The 16668-nt window shown below is 42.9% G+C and overlaps 1 protein-coding gene and 1 long non-coding RNA gene across 2 annotated transcripts in view; one reads left to right on the forward strand and one right to left on the reverse strand.

The window, feature by feature from the left end:
• SOX5 (SRY-box transcription factor 5) overlaps positions 1 to 8995 on the reverse strand; it is a 980574-nt gene extending 971579 nt beyond the window's left edge. Inside the window, exon 1 of the mRNA XM_059682385.1 lies at positions 8648 to 8995. The gene's annotated coding sequence lies outside the window, so the exon portion shown is untranslated. The remainder of the gene's footprint in view (positions 1 to 8647) is intronic.
• Positions 8996 to 9137: 142 nt separating this feature from the next.
• On the forward strand, positions 9138 to 10876 carry LOC132227379 (uncharacterized). The gene is made up of 2 exons (XR_009451176.1): positions 9138 to 9952; positions 10273 to 10876. It is a non-coding gene; the product is annotated as an uncharacterized LOC132227379 (long non-coding RNA).
• The last annotated feature ends 5792 nt before the right edge of the window (positions 10877 to 16668 follow it).

The following is a 16668-nucleotide window of genomic DNA, read 5'->3' on the forward strand; positions in this document are numbered from 1 at the left end:
TACTGGGCCCATTAAGTTTCTTTACACCCTGATAGCTTTATTTACTTTTGTTTAGTGTGCATTAAAATGATCACTTGTTTCCTGACTTAAAATAGAAAAGACACTACTATTCTACTAGTAGGGAAGGTATGATGGAGATGAGAGTGGAGTGATGTAAAGAAAAGCCAAGAGACAGTTGTAAGAAGTAGTATGCACTTGTTCGAAAGCAGTGCCCAGTGCAAGAGTGAATGAGACTGGTTGAGCCAGATACATATGATACTCTGCCAATACTGCATAGTAACACCAAACATCGCAGGAACATGCAGGCTGCTACCACACGTCAAACTCCAGCTTCCATCAGCCACGGGTTACACCAGGAGATCTTGGCAGGCATCAGGTTTGAGGGCAGGCCTTAACCCAGAATAGGAATGGAACAGCAACCACTGTCCAGAGTGTAAAGCCTGGCTCAGCAAAGAATTAAATCAGAAGTTTAGTGAGATGGCATCTAAACAACATGCCATCAGAAGTACTAATTTTTTCTCACAACTGTTAGGTTTGTCAGCCTTTTTAACTAGAGACATTGAAGTAACCAGCGTTCAGTATTTGAGGAAAACTATGCCAGAAGCCTCACAGTAAGCCGTCTTTATCCTGGGCACAGATTCCCCAGAGGGGTCACTTGTCTGAGGAATGTGTCAAAAATTAGCTCTCTTTTCCTGTCTCCCATCCTCTTTGGATTTTGAAGTTGTCCCCGGGCCAGTTTCCCACAGAGTGCAACATACAGAACCACCTAAAAAGCAGAGGCAAAATACCAGTGGTCTCATGACTCCCACTTGAAACTGACATACTAAGGCAATGTCTTATATCAAAAAAAAAAAAAAAAAAAGCTCCCTCCTCTACAGAAGAATTGCTCTCCATTAAGTCACTGAGAATCAGTCTGACTAGGTCTAAATGGCATGGTCTTCATCCTCTACTGCAACCCCCCCTTCCCCCCCCCCCCCGCGCATGCAGCCCCACCCCCCAAAATAGCAACAATTCAATTCTCAGTCCAATAACGTCTTTTCTCAGATGTTGTTTTCCCAGTGGGTAGAAGAATGAACTTGCTGCAATGCCACCAGCTCCTCTACAGTTTCTTTTAATTTAAAGTTACAACAGGAGGGAAGAAAAGAGACTTTCTATTAAGGGACAACTCCCTGAAGGGTCTCTTAGCTGACAAGCGAAGGACTAGTCATGGCAGTGATCAAATCTAAAGCAACAAAGTGCTAGTGGCTCTGTGACTCATCACAGCAGGCGCTCGCGCTGAGGGCCACTTGAGTTCAGTGCTTTGTGGTGCGGCAAGTTGGTTTAGGAACAGTAACATAAGGGAGCAAAGACTCACAAGGTGTTTGAGGCTCGAGATAAAATGCAGACTTACAGTGCAAGTTCCTTCTCAACTGAATAGGGAGCCTGAAGGGGTAAGGAAATGAAGAGAGGGTTCTGTCTACCTCGTACTTTAAGGCAATTTACCTGAAGACGGTCAAGGTCAGTTGGTCTATCTGTCGTAGGGTTTACAACCGGCTGAAATTAAGGATTGAAGCATGAGAAATTAACAGTGCTATTTATTAAAAGGCAAACATTGGGGATGTCTGCTTGCTTGCATAAACGATGCCTTCTAATTACATGAAATACCAGTTGTTTAAACATAGTTATGATCACCTGATACAATTCAGCTATACCTCTCTGTTGCAATGTATGAGGACATTAAAGAGAGTCAATATATATTGAACATTTCTTCTATACCATGCTTGGTACTATAGATTTACATATACTCTCATATAACCTCATTTAATCTTGACTAGGACTCTGTGAGGTGATACTAGCATTATGCTCATTTTACAATGAAGGCAAATAAAGCATCAAAGTGCTCAAAAAGGCCAGGTCTTTTTTTCAGTGGTAGGTCCACCTGACCAGAGTGATTGCTGCTAATCCCCGGGCAATACTGCCAAACCACAGCTACTCCACTCAGATCTCCTGTTGCAAGAACATAATGGACTCAGTGCCCCAGTGGCTGCCCCTATGTCTCTAGCATAGTGGTTCTCAACCTTCCTAATGCCGCAACCCTTTAATACGGTTCCTCATGTTGTGGTGACCCCCAACCATAAAGATATTTTCATTGCTACTGCCTAACTGTAATGTTGCTACTGTTATGAATAGTAATGTAAATATCTGATATGCAGGATGTATTTTCATTGTTACAAATTGAACATAATGAAAGCATAGTGATTAATCACAAAAACAACATGTAATTATATATGTGTTTTCCGATGGTCTTAGGCGAGCGACCCCTGTGAAAGGGTCCTTCGACCCCCAAAGGGTTGCGACCCACAGGTTGAGAACCGCTGCTCTAGCATCATTTGTGCACCAAGGCCATGCTTCCAGGGTTCGCTCCTAGCCAATGACTGAGCACAGCAAAGGGAAACACACATTTCCCCACAAAGATATATCTGTGTCGATGTGCAAAAACAATAAACACCCACCTACCCTGATTTTTTCCCCCGGACTGGAGATTAAGGATACGCTGTATTTTTGCCTAATTTCCCGGCCTCTAGGTTCATATTGAATTCAAGGTTCATGAGGAATACAATTACAAAAAGAAAAGAAAAGAAAAGAAAAAAGCAATCCATTTCTTGGGAACAGAGGACTCCTCCAATGCCTGTCTCTCATCTGCCCAACCAAACTTTTCTTGGTCTGTGCTATAGTCAGTTTCTTCCTACCATCTCTGTTTTCCCTTCTATCTCTCCTTGCATAAATGTCAAACCTGGATCACTGGCAAAAGACTTCCCCAGCCTTCTCCTGCTCCCTCCCCCAATAAGCTTCTCACATGTCTAATTCCATTTTGGCATCTGCTAATTAATTACAAAATTAATAAAAACAACTACATCATTTATGTGTGTTTTAAAAGCCTTTCCTTTACCTTTGGTCAGTGTACATACAGAGAAATTCTATCATTGGGAAGAGAAAATAACCCCTAATTTCTCCATGTTATTACTATACCTCATCTTTTCCAACTGGCAATGGTATATTATTGTGCCTTTCTCTTGTACCCAATTTAAACAAATAAACACACCTGTGAAATTGAAGGAACTGTTGACTCCATAGGGCAAAATATTGCAAAGTCAGATTTATTTCTTTTTCCAAGTGGAATTTCTCTCTAGCCACATGTACTATAACTTAATATAACCAAGAGGTGGATAATAATCAATGGATAAAATGACCAAAAAAGTTTTTCACTAGATTATATCTGTAATGAGAAATCAAAAAGGACAACAGAAGAGAGATCTACAATTAGTTCCTAAATTTTTTTGTTTGCCTTTACCTATTATGTAGTAATTAAAATGTTAATTACTAAAGGAAGATTTATATGACTAAAAGGTAAAATTCACACTTGCACCAAATACAGCATCTTAATATAACCACGTCAGAGATCATGTACAGATATTAACGGAATCACCATTTTAAAGTGTTGATCTCAGCCTCAAGAAAGTGATATATTTTCCTCCTCAGACTCAAATAAGTTCAAAGCAAGTAGAAAATGAGGCTTCAAAGATTATTAATGATTAAAAAGACTCGATTGGAGGAGAGAAGAGTGCAGCTAACATTTACTGAGCACCTCGTACAGGGGAGACCCTATTCCAGGAATTTGACAGGTATCCAGTGTAATTCATGCATAGCCCCGTAAGGAAAAGTGTTATAATCCCCAGCTTTAGCGATTAAGAAAAGGGGCAGGGCACTGAATGTTCAAAACTCCAAGTCATGAAAGAATTATAGATAGGCATAACTGAGACACTCCGAAAGCTAGTGGGACCACCTCTTCCACATGCTGGTGCCTCCCTGAACTCCCTGCCTCCAAGCCTTCCTTGGTGCTGTAGTGACAATGCAATGCCTGAGCCTCCAGGAAACATCACCTGGAGGTCCCACCAGCGCCCTCCCATCCTGTTGACCATTGCACTGTCTGTCCCCTTTGGACACGTGGTACCACAAAATCATGAAGCTTAAGTCAATGATGAGTAACTAAAGGCAGCAAAGATATAATCAGTTTTAAAACATTAACTAATAAAGAATGAATGGTCCTATACCTGTACAAATCAATACCACTACCATGGCCACTCCTGGAAATACATTTTTTTCTGAATTTTTTACTTTTTAAGTCTCAATTTTTAAAGGGTGGTTAACTTCAATGTATTCTTTAAATGCATTCATTTTGCCTCTAACTTTGTCAATATGCTGCCCCTCCTGAATGTCATCCTTACCTGTAAGTGGAGTAATCACTTGCCTATAAGGTCTGATCTGAGTGGTACTGAGAAAAATCCCAATGTTTGTAAATATTTCTTCTTGGCAGCTACACTTGATACTTGTAATCCCCACAAGTCTTTCCCTAAGTAATTAAATGGTCATAATAAACTGCAATAATAACAGTAATAATAATAACTCCTGGAGAATTAAACCATAATAAGCTATTAATACCTAGGAATTAATTAATTTCTGAGTCAGAGGGTACACTGGGCAAATGGGGCAGACATTCAGAAGGGTCCATCAAAGCAAACTGGGCTGTTATCAAGGGCCCATCCTAAGTTCAGGCCCCTGATTGGGGAGCATTCAAAAGCACCCATGTAGGCAGCTAAATGGGGAGAGGTTTGGAGTAAACAACCCAAAAAGCATATTCCCCTTAATTTTAAAGACAAGGATATTAAATATAGTAAAGTTCATTAAACAGTACCACTCAAATGTCCCAATATGGGCCACCTGAAAATGACCAAAAGTGCCTTAGTGTCTGCCCTACTCCTGAGCTTAAGTGCCCCACTTCTTCCCTTTAAATAAATAAATTCATTCTTTTTAAGCAAAAGATTAGATCCTTGCTTCATATTCTTAAAATGTCATTTTACTCTTCTATTAAGAACATCTTCTAGGTTTAATTGAAGATCAATTAAACTTCCCTACCTCTAAATTCCTTCTCCTAAATATTAGATATGAGTAATTATGTTTCATCACACACAGAAAAAAAAAAAGCAAAGACCCAACGCACATTTGAGAATAATTTACCATTCCCACTCTCCCAAATGGGAATTGGAATAACAAGACTGATCATAATTGGATTAAGAACTATAATTCTTTAATTCATTCACCAAATTGAGGCATTTGGAATCATTTATTTACAGAGCTGTTTAGACAGTTTTGTGTAATGTTTTTTAAGATAAACCAAAATGCCTTTCTGAAAGAAGTTTCAGAGCCCAAATCATTAACATATGAACACCAAATGTAGACAATTTACATATGGGTGCTTTAAAACAATGTTTGCAACAAAAATTGGACTTTTATTTTATTAACTGCAAATCTAAGTTCAGGATATAGTTTATTTGAAACAGCCAAGAACTTTCTTCACCCTTAAGATAAATCTACATTTCACAGGCTAAAAATTGTGATGAGTGCGTGGGGAATGTATTGACTTTCAGGCCTAGACATATAAGTTTTCCAGGTTACTCTCAAAACTCTAATTATAGCCTTCTCTACCACTGGAGGTGATTAGATATTGGGTGAATCATCCAGGTATTCCAATCAATCATATCCAACAATTTTACCTGCTGGAAATCTAAACAGTGTTCAGCATTGGAACTCTAAATTATTTGAAATCTAGTGCATTTTAGATTACTAAAAACAAGTTTTATCCTGCCCGATATACTACTTTTTTTATTTAATGTGAACATGCCTTCAAGATAATGATTGCCTATCACTCATAAAAGAACAGAGCTTTTTCAAGAAGACAGTATATTCTTTTAATCTTTACATCACATTTTTCATTTGCTTTATAGAAAAAAAATTGTTCAAACATTCAAATTCATTCTTTTAACTGGAAAATGAAATTTTAAACTCTCCCTATAGCTTATGCGTTATCCCCACCAATGTCAAAAAAAAAGAAGCCATCACTCCTGAATATAAACTTCACTTTTTTGTTCTTAGTATTCACTCCATATACTCCACAGATAAAATCTTTATAAGCATATATTCATTTTTTCCTTTTAACACCACCATGTGTCAGTCTAAACAGGATGTGCATTTACATGTATAGCACTAAGTTAACTTGAAATAACCACTGGATCTCAAATGCCCAGTTATTTACCAAATACCTTTGAAAGTTTTGAATCCTGTATACAACATACCATTCAACCAGAACTGTTTAAGCTCAACAACCAAACTGGTACAGGGTTTCTTTATTAAGAGTTGAAGTTCTTTTTTTTTTCCATATATTAAGTGTTTACTCTTTCAAGTCTATGTCAGATTGGTTCATTACCACTCATTCAAAAAGGCTACAAAAAGGGGATTTTAAAAAAAACAAACCCACAAGCAAATAAGAACCTCTATTCATTTTTCATGTATATGGTTGTTAGAAGACCACTGGAAAGAAAAGGAGGGAAAAAAAAGAATTTCAAGCGAGTAAGCTAGTATATAATTAACACAAATAACTAAATAATTATGCACATCCCTTCCCACCCCCACAAGTAAATGTTTTTAAACAACTCATCTGATGAAAGATCCACCTTTTAGGCAAACAAAAGCAATCCCTACCAGTTTAAGGATTTCAAGCTGTATTGCATCAGTTTTAAGTGATGCTTATGATTTTTATCTTGTATAGTTCTGAGGAGTAAACAGTTGATGACATAATTAGCAGGAGAACTTTGCACAATGCCTGACAGAACTCTCAGTGTAAGTGCTTGTGATTTTAAATCATTGTGGCTGACTGTACTTAGGCTTTAGCCTGGGAGCTATATTTAAATCAGGAAGAAGCACCCCCAGAAACTTTGTCCCAAGTGTCTGCATCTGAAACCAGATTCCTCCCCTATCACAGTGAACAGCAGTTCACAATCCAGCTGAGTTCTTTCAAAATTAGATCAAAATTCAGCAGTTGTGTAAAAGACCCTAAGAAATCGTTCTCCTTTTATATTTTATAAAAGCCAAACTTAAAAAAAAAAAAACACACATTTCCATTTCCGTATACTTTAAAACCATCTGGTCCTTAACCGAATCACTCTTGGCAATCGAGCCTCAGTCCTGTAATCCTGATCAAAAATTCTGCTCTGGTTTTCCTGATTGAAATGTCCAGTGCCTCTGAATCTCCCACGCGCCTACTTCATTGGCCTGTTTGTGTGTGTGTGTGTGTGTGTGTGTGTGTGTGTGTGTGTGTGTTGTTGTGGTGTTGGGTTTTTTTTCTTTTTAGGATACTAGGGAACATTATTTATGAGCATCAAAGAAACAAATCACTCTGTCGAGTCCCTTTGCAGATTCCCACACTTATTACCCAAAATCCCACAGATTTCCCTTGGTCTTGCCCTGGGCTCAAAGAGCTGAGCTGAGCCTGCAGGCAGCCTCTGGGGAAATGGGCTCAAGCCTTTCTGGACAAGGACTTCGGATATCTGGATATTGGGACGCTCTCGACTGAGACAGCACAAATTCCTGAACTTTTCTAAGGAAGTACAGTTGACTGCCACCCAGAGCGGCTGGGTGGGCTGCCCCTGACAGTCTCACCCTGCATAGTCACAGAAGTTCTCATTTTTGATCTGTGGTAGTTGAGAAGGAAAGACATGGAAATGGACTCACATTCACCACACTCAGATCTGACCCCCGGGGGCCAGCTCTTGGGATTTCACCAGGGTCAAACTGTTCATTAATATATTCGTTTGCAAAGTGTAAGGGAAATTACTACTAAAATATGTAAATAATGCTTCGTGTGCATCTGGTGACAGCAGATCAAAGGGCAAGAAACTGCTGCGATCAATGGAAACATTTCCAACTCCAGTTTGATCTAAACTCCTATAACCTCTTTTCTCTGCTCATTAGTGTAGCCCCAACGTGCAAGCGAGGTGTCCCAAACCCGCGCTTAAAGGGACAACACGTGAGTGGTCTTCACTTCGACTGCGCAATGGGGTGGGGGGGGGAGGTAGTTGCAATTAATCAAGCTTCCGGTCCCTGAAATCCCTAGAAGAATCCTGAAGGATGAGACTTGTTTCCAAAATCCCGGGCGGGAGGGAGGGGAAGTGGTAGGGAGAGGGATTGCAGAAAGCGAAACAAAAAGACGAAAAGGGGGGGATATGCAGGTCGTGGGGTTGCCTGGGGGTCGCGCGTCTATCCTAGGAAGGGGCAGGAGCTCTGTCCAACTTTGTAGGGTCTGGCGTTTGGCGTCCACCGCGGTGCACAGACGAGCCTAGGATCCTCCCTGCACTCCCTGCCCTCAGCTCTCATCACCACCTCCACCAACACCACTTAGAAAACAATACCGGCCACAGCTCGCAGGCTCCCCAACAGAAAGACAAAGTTATCCCAGGTCCTGCCCGGGGTCCGCGCGCACACGCCAGGGCTCCCCCCGCCACGGCGGGCGCCCCCCGAGGATGACAGAGCCACTTCCAGCGTCCAGCCGCCTCTCGCCTCTCCCCCCCTCCCAGCCCGTCCCCCTCCCTCTGTACTTGAGGAAACTCCCGCGGCGGCCCCCTCCCTCCTCCGCGACTCTCCAGCTGGAGCCGGGGACGGGCGCTGAGTGGCGGGCGCGGCGGGCGGCGGAGGGGAGCTCTGCGCCTTGGAGGGCTGCCCACAACAACATCGGGACGAACAACAAAGTTAAAACGCGGCGATCCACGCACCTTACCGGCTCTTCCGACCGTCTCCTCGGGCGCGGGATGCAAAGTGGCACCGTGGCGGGCGGGGGGCCCCCGGGAGGAGACTGGAGATGGGTTTTGGTGGCTCGCCTTTTTCACTCTGTGTGTGTGTGTGTCTGTGTGTGTGTGTGAGTGTGTGTGCGCGCGCGCGTCCCTCTCCCCCCGTCTCTCGCTCGCCCGCTCGCCCGCGCTCCCCGTGTAGCTCTCAAGGACGAGGTGAAATCCCTGGGCTGGTCATGAGGCGGCTTCAGAGACAAACAACACAATGCGAGTGCAAATAACAAAAGGCAAAAAGACAGTAGGAACAATGGGGGAGGCGAGGGCAGCGCACCAGCCGGCGGTCACCGCGCCCGGCGCCCGCCCCCGGGGGCGGTGGGGGGGCGGGGGAGGGAGTGCGGCGGGGGCGGGCGCGGGGGCGGCGCCGGGGGCTCGGGCTCCCTCCAGGTCGCCCCGGAGCTCCCGCAAACCCACCCTGACCTCCTTCCTGCAGCTCGCCGCCCGGCCTCCCTCTCTGCCCATCCAAAGGGAACGAACCCCCGGAGTTTGCTTCCCCGGCTGCGGCAGAGTAACTAGATGGTAAATCACGGTGATTGCCCACACCGTGCAGGAATGTTTTGTTTTTTTTAAAAAAAATATGTTTGCCCTCCACTTCCAGGAGAGATCAAATGAAATGGCAGGAGGGGAAGGAGCAAGGAGAGTGCGCTAGCTCCAGATCGCGATGGACCTCGCGTCTATAAATACGCATTCGTGGTGGGTCAAGTCCCCTTTGTCAACTTCCCCGCGCTGGACCCTCACCCGCTGCCCCGTAGCCGTGCCGTGGGCCCCTTCTTGCCCTCACCCCGGTTTGCACACAGGAGAGCTGCTCCCGAGAGCGCGAGCGGGGCTTTGCGGGTGTGCGCGCGCGGAACCTCCTCGGAGGCGGCCGCCGCCTGCCCGGCGCTGGGGCTGGAGCGGGGAAAGGTTCCGTTTTTAAAGCGACCACCGCCTCCCCGAGCCGGGCTCGCGCCCGCACTGTATCCACCTCCTCCTGGGGGGTGGTGCGGGAGGCAAGAAAAGTTTTCAGGCACTCTCCTCTCTGCCTCCGGGGTGGTTGAACTGGTTTTGTTTGGTGTGGGTGAAGCCAAAAAGCCCAGTGCCCAAGAACCAAGGAATGATATGCGGCTAGAAAAAGGCTCCGCGCCGGGGTAGGACTCCTGCGCCACAGGAGTTGGCGCGTGAAGGCGAGAGAGAGACCCCCGAGTTACATCCCGGCGGAAGGAACTCCGTAGGTAACGCCCCAGAAGAGGTGGGCTGATGTAAGTGTGCACCGACAGCTCCCGGGCTACCCCACTGCTTATCTCTAACAATCTTACTTTCATTGACTTAAAACAGCTGCGGGTTGGCGGGGGAGGGGGGGGAGCGGGGGGAGAATCCTATGATATCTCAAGCGGGGGGGTGGGGGGAGGGAGGAGAAGGGATACTGACTGATCTTCTCAGAACTGGTGTCCAGAAAGGGACGAGAAGGGAGGAGTCGCGAGGGAGACAGTGGGTCTGGAGGAGGGCGCTGGAGGAGGGGGCTGAGACACGATGCGAGCAACACGTTTCTTTTTCTCGCTGTTCCCTTCCTCTTCTCTAGCTTTCTACCGATTTGCATGCTCTCTGGCCTCATCTCGGCGATTTCTTTCAGACGCGCATCCGTGGAGGGAGCCACGTCCCTGAGCACTCCCCGCATTTCCCAGAGTGCAACACCACCACCGGGGATCGATGACCACAGTCTGTTTATTCTTCTCGCGCCTGGGAGAGCAGGGCACTGAAGCAGCATGGGAGGGAAGCTTAGGGCTTACCTGTCTGCGCGATCCCTCCAGATGTCTGGCTGGTTTCTCAAAGGCAGCTCAGCTCCTAAGCAAATATAGCTTCTTAATGCATGCAACACACACCGATCGCAATGTATTCACTTAGAAAAGTGATACATCCTTTCTCCCACCCTTTGTAGATTTGTTTCTTCCACCCTTTGTAGGTTTTTTTTTTTTTTCTGGGGGTGGATTGCTAATACCTGAGATGTTGCACTTGTGTCGAGTGGAAACTTTCTGGGGTGTTTGCTGATTGATTATTTGGTACCTGCTTTCTAAAACAGGCTAAACACCTTTCCTTAGAACAAAAGTGAGAAATGCAAATCTTAATAACTCAAGGCAAAAATTTCAAAGTGTAAGAACAGTTATTATCCACTCCCACAAAGAAAAGCTTCCTCTTCTACAAATATTTGATCTTGATCGCAGAGAGCCCAGTAATTAAGAGAGCAATCAAATAAACGCGGGGCTTTCACGGGCACTCTAAATTATCATCTGCCTAGAATTTATAAGCAGGGTAATCATTTGCCACTTGGAGGTAGCTCTGGATATAGCATTCTAAATGTGTATCCTTAAACAATGTACTGTTTTCTTAAGTACTTAATGAGCGAGACCTGTGGGTAATAATATTTAAATTGCTTGATCAATGTGCCCTCAACAACTGTGTGAAAAAAATTCTCTGTGAATGTCCATGAAACACCTTTCCTACATGTTACTTTTTCTCACATTTCCTTGATCATCCAAGCTTCAAGTCAGAGACACTTGTGTAATAAGAATATAAGAGTTTATCAATAATTATACTGTACCCTTAAGTGTTTGTTAGTTTTATTTTAAAGAGCTCCTGGCACCATCAAGTGATTTATTCTCATAATACATATGTAGTTGCTTTTTCACAATTAGTTATTACTATGTCTGATCCAGGTCCTTACATGATGTGCAAGAGGCAAATCAGCCATACTACCTGAAAAAAATTAAAAAAAAAAGTCCTCTCACTACCAAGTATATGAAAATATATATAACATTTGCCAAAGGATATTCTGTTACGGTGAATTTCCCCTCGATTTTAGTTTACTTCTCTCAGACCATACTCAGTGAAAAGAAAGGGACAGAGGGAGTCTTTTACCCAGGGTCTCTGGCCAATGGGTGAGGAAGCTGCCAGCTTGGCCTAACCTCACCAACCAGAGAGGTGCCACCTTCTCAGGGTTTCAGCATCTACTGCTTCTTCAGTATACCAGCTTTTGGGACCAGCAGGCTTTGTATGGGCAGGAGAGGGGAGGCCTGGCAGAGGGAGAGAAGGGGCAAAGTTGCAAGCTGCCTGGTGAGATATTAATAAAACCTGAATTACACCAACCTCTTTGCTTTTGCTTCTACAGGCAGCGATACTTCAAGCCATTATGGTTATTGAAACCACATGCCCTTAAGACTAACTGATGATTATTATATAGCAACAGCATAGTTGATCAAAAACTTCCAGTGGGATGTTTATTTGGGTTGGGCTTTAAAAAACACAAAAACACCCACAATGGAAGTGGGACTGACATATTAAAGATCAGTGTTTCCATTTATCAAGCATTTACCTTGTGTCAGGCTCTTGGCCAAGTGCTTTTGTTATGTATGTGGTCTCTACTTCTTACCATAAACTTGCAAGAATGTTACATCTCTGTTTTGCAAATAAGAAAACTAAAGCTCAGAAAGGTTAACCGACTTGCCCCAGATCACACAGCTTCTAAGTGGTTGTGCCAGCATGGGAATCCAGACTGCTCCAGCTCTAAGTTTGTGTTCTTTTTATTTGTTTGTTTGTTTTTATTGATTTCAGAGAAGAGGAAGGGAGAGGGAGAGAGAGAGAGAGAAGCATCAATGATGAGAATCATCTATTGGTGGCCTCCTGCATGCCCCCTACTGGGGATCTAGCCCGCAACCCAGGCATGTGCCCTGATTGGGAGTAAAACTGTGACCTCCTGGTTGATGGGTTGATGCTCAACCACTGAGCCAAATCGCTGGGCTAAGCTTGTGCTCTTTTCATCTGGATGTCACTTATATTTCACTAGAGGCTTGGTGCATGAAATTTGTGCACTGGGGAGGGTGGTTCCCTCAGCCAGGCCTGCGCCCTCTGGCAGTTCAGGAGCCCTCGGGGGATGTCCAACTGCTATGGAGGCGAGGCAGGAGAAGCTCCCACCACCGCTGCTGTGCTCGCCAGCTGTGAGCCTGGCTTCTGGCTGAGCAGCACTCCCGCTATGGGACTGCACTGATCACCAGGGAGCAGCTCCTGCATTGAGCATCTGCCCCCAAGTGGTCAGTGTGCATCATAGCAACCGGTCATTCTGCCATTGGGCCAAAACTGGTTCTCTGACATCCCCTGAGGGGTCCCAGACTGCAAGAGGGTGCAGGCCAGGCTGAGGGACCCCACCGGTGCATGATCAGGCCTGGGAGGGACGTGGGAGGACTCCAGGGCATGTCTGGCCAGTCTCACTCAGTCCCAATTGGCCTGACCCCAGCAGCAAGCTAACCTACCGGTTGGAGCGTCTGCCCCCTGGTGGTCAGTGCACGTCATAGCAAGCTCTTGAGCAGCCTTAGCATATCATTAGCATATTATGCTTTGATTGATTGAACTGATGACTGGACAACTGGACACTTAGCATATTAGGCTTTTATTATATAGGATACTGGGGACTTCTAGCAAGAAATATTATTTCATTAAATGGGTAGATTTAAAATACCAAATTTATATTCTGTAACTCTGTACAGTCTAGTCATGAGCTGTGCTGGTATTTTTACTAATATTGGTCATTAGATAACTGAAATTTCCAAGAAAATCTATATGTGTCATACATGGAGCATGCATGTATGCATATCACAGATTAAGTATAAAAGGTATTGAACAATATAAATGAAATTGTCTAATTTTGTAGTTCAGGCAATTATATAGTACATATGCCTATCTATAGGGTGGGGCAAAAGTAGGTTTACAGCCGAAACCAGTTTGGCTCAGTGGATAGAGCGTCAGCCCGCGGACTGAAAGGTCCCAGGTTCGATTCCGGTCAAGGGCATGTACCTTGGTTGCGGGCACATCCCCAGTACGAGATGTGCAGGAGGCAGCTGATCGATGTTTCTCTCTCATCAATGTTTCTAACTATCTCTCTCCCTTCCTCTCTGTAAAAAACCAATAAAATATATTTTTTTTAAAAAAGTTGGTTTACAGTTGTGAGTATGCAAAACAGAGTTTGTTCTTGTATTATTAGTTATTAATTATTGTATTATTTTCTATACAAACAACTATAAATCTTCTTTTTCTCCACCTTGTATATATCTTCATGATGTATATAATAATAACTAGTGGCCCGTTGCATGAAGATTCGCACAATAGGCCTTCCTTCCCCTGGCTGCCGGCACCGGTTTTCCTCTGGCACCCGGGACCCAGGCCTTTGGTCCGGCCACAGCAGCGAGGCTTGGCTTCTTGGCTCCGGCTACTCCCAGCCCCTCCTTTTTTTTTTTTCCACCTTCTTTAGCGGAGCCCAGGGTGGCCTGGAAGCTTGGCTTCCTCTGTCACCGGGAGCAACCCAAGCCTCCTGCTCATTCCAGTTCCATGGCCACCACCATCTTCAGTTGTCTTCAGTCTTTGTATGCAAATTAACCGCCATCTTTGTTGGGTTAATTTGCATAGTTGCTCTGATTAGCTGGTGGGTGTAGCGGAGTGGCGGAGTGAAGGAATGATGATTAATTTGCATGTTTCTCTTTTATTAGTGTAGATAGTTACTAAAGTTTTTGCACCCCTGTAACTTTAACAGGTATTGTTCTGAAACCTTTATGTCTAAAAACTTACTTAATTCTCACAACCACCCCATAAGGTACATAATTTTCTTATATTATTTTACAGATAAGGAAACTGAGGCACAGAGAAGTTATATAATTTGTCCAAGATTATACCAGTAGTGGGCAATGAAGTCTGGACATAAACCAAAGTAATCTTGCTTCAAAATTCATAATCACTTTGCTGTGCTACATTTCAATGCATATACATTCAGATATATATACAATATACATATGTGTATTCATGGACAGATATATATTATATGTAGCTCTCAAAATATGGGGTCAAAGAAAGGCATATCAACTGAGCTGTAACAATCTGAAGCCCCATATCCTAGCTGCATCCTGTGGCAACTAGAAATATTGATGGGAGAGAGCTTCACATTTATCTAAGGTACTCAAGATTCTCTAAAAATATTCGAGGCAAATATTTATAGATATTGAGGGAATGCTAGTAAATATTAGGGGTATATAATATTGGACCCTGGCTGATTTGCACAAAGTTCATTTTGAATTTATTTGATCATATATGTTAAAAATCACAGAGACAGGGTTAAGGATACTAAAGAAGGTAGGTAGGGATACAAATAAACAGAAATATCAGTTAGCTGAGAAGTGGAGGGAAATGTAGGTAATGTGAGAAACCCAAAAATGTCATCTTCATGGCTATGAATTATCCATTTTTTAAACATTAGGGTAATTTGTCAACCCTCCATTAACAAGAGTATATTATAAACTGGTAATTGAAGGTTAATAATGGTGGACTCAAGCACTGATACTGCTCAAAGGAAACTGAAAATATTTAATAAGAATCCCAGGTATGTGAGTGGTTTATTTCAGGTCTGTTTTCACCCGTCTCACCAGCACAATACCAGTATGCATATCAAACTTTAGGAGTGAGCTACTCCAAATCCAGCTTTGAGAAAGTATTTTGAGATCTCTTTCTCTTCTTTTCTCCCTAAATGCAATATACAAGTTTATGTATGGAAGAAAAACTGACAATAACCTTCCTCCGTTAGGCACTCTAAATCCTGATAACTCCTGAGATACCAACATCTAAACTATTAATTTGGCCGGGCCCAACGTACCCCTTCAAAAAACTGAAAAAGACACTCTGTACCTAACAGATGCCACACATTAAGTTGTTACGGGAAAAAAAACTTTTAAAGCCCTATTATAGATACATATGTTTTCATTTAGAAACTGCTATGAAATGGAGTGTTCTTTTATTAAAGCATTCCCCTGTGGTTGTACGAATTAAAGGCGGGTAGTACTGTATTAACAGCGGAGAGCCAGATCGAGCTGAACTGGTTAAAAACAGTTGGTAAAACTGCCAATGCTGGTTTTGTTGCCGAAGGTGGCTGAAATGCGAGGCGGCATACAGGCTGAAAAGTAAGTTCTAATGTGTTCAAGCTTTCTCATTTTGGTAAATATTTGGGATGAACTTTTAAAATTTCAGCCACAGTTTTGAAAAGGGAAGTAATGTATAAAGCCTTTACATTACACAGCCAAAACCACAGCTGCATTGCTCTTATTAGTTAATTGTGTTTATTGTTCTGATAGTTAAATTTTCCTTTCCTCAGAGAAAAACCAGAGAGAACAGGCTTGATTCTATTTAAGTGAAACAACTTGTAATCCCCTCCTCTTGTCTCTGAATTTACTGTTGTCCAATTTGATTCCTGTCCTTTAATTTTAAATAATGAGTATATAATGTGGGGTGATTTAAACATGTAAAAATCAATTTTTATATGTGGATTTCTTTTAGGCTTAGCTTTCACAATGTATTTTGCGCTCTATTGCTACAAAATGTGTATCATCAATATGCATATAAACCTTTGTGTGCAGTGACATAAATTGACTTTATTGATAAGGAAAAGGGTAATGACTGATATATTTTGACTGATTTAGAATTGGTATCAGAACTAATTGTCAAGCAAGGCAACAATATTTTAAGCTTGAGTCCCAGTAAGGTTTAGGTATTTGAGTCTATGACCTCATAATGACGCCTGTTTCTGTTACTTCTTTGAGACTTTTGGTACGGTTTTACCAATGGCATTGTATAATATGGGAAATATGGTGGGCAAATGAAAGAGTGACAAAACAAAAGGTTGAAAACAGCACAAAGACGATGATTTTTTTAAAATCACTGAAAAGGTGATTATTGAATCCCAGTAAATTATTTGAACAGAGTAAATAAAATTTCAATCTCTAGATATCTGGAACTTCTAATCTAACCCCCATCTTCTCATTGGTACTGATGACCTTAAGGAAATTTAGAATTCAATTCATAGGTTGATTTTTTTTTAAAGAATATGTTAAATTATTGCATCTTAAACTAAACTGTTTTGCATGCTCAAAATCACTGCTTTTCAGGTAAC

The sequence above is a fragment of the Myotis daubentonii genome, chromosome 2 (genome assembly GCF_963259705.1).
Source record: "Myotis daubentonii chromosome 2, mMyoDau2.1, whole genome shotgun sequence".
NCBI classification, from domain to species: domain Eukaryota; kingdom Metazoa; phylum Chordata; class Mammalia; order Chiroptera; family Vespertilionidae; genus Myotis; species Myotis daubentonii.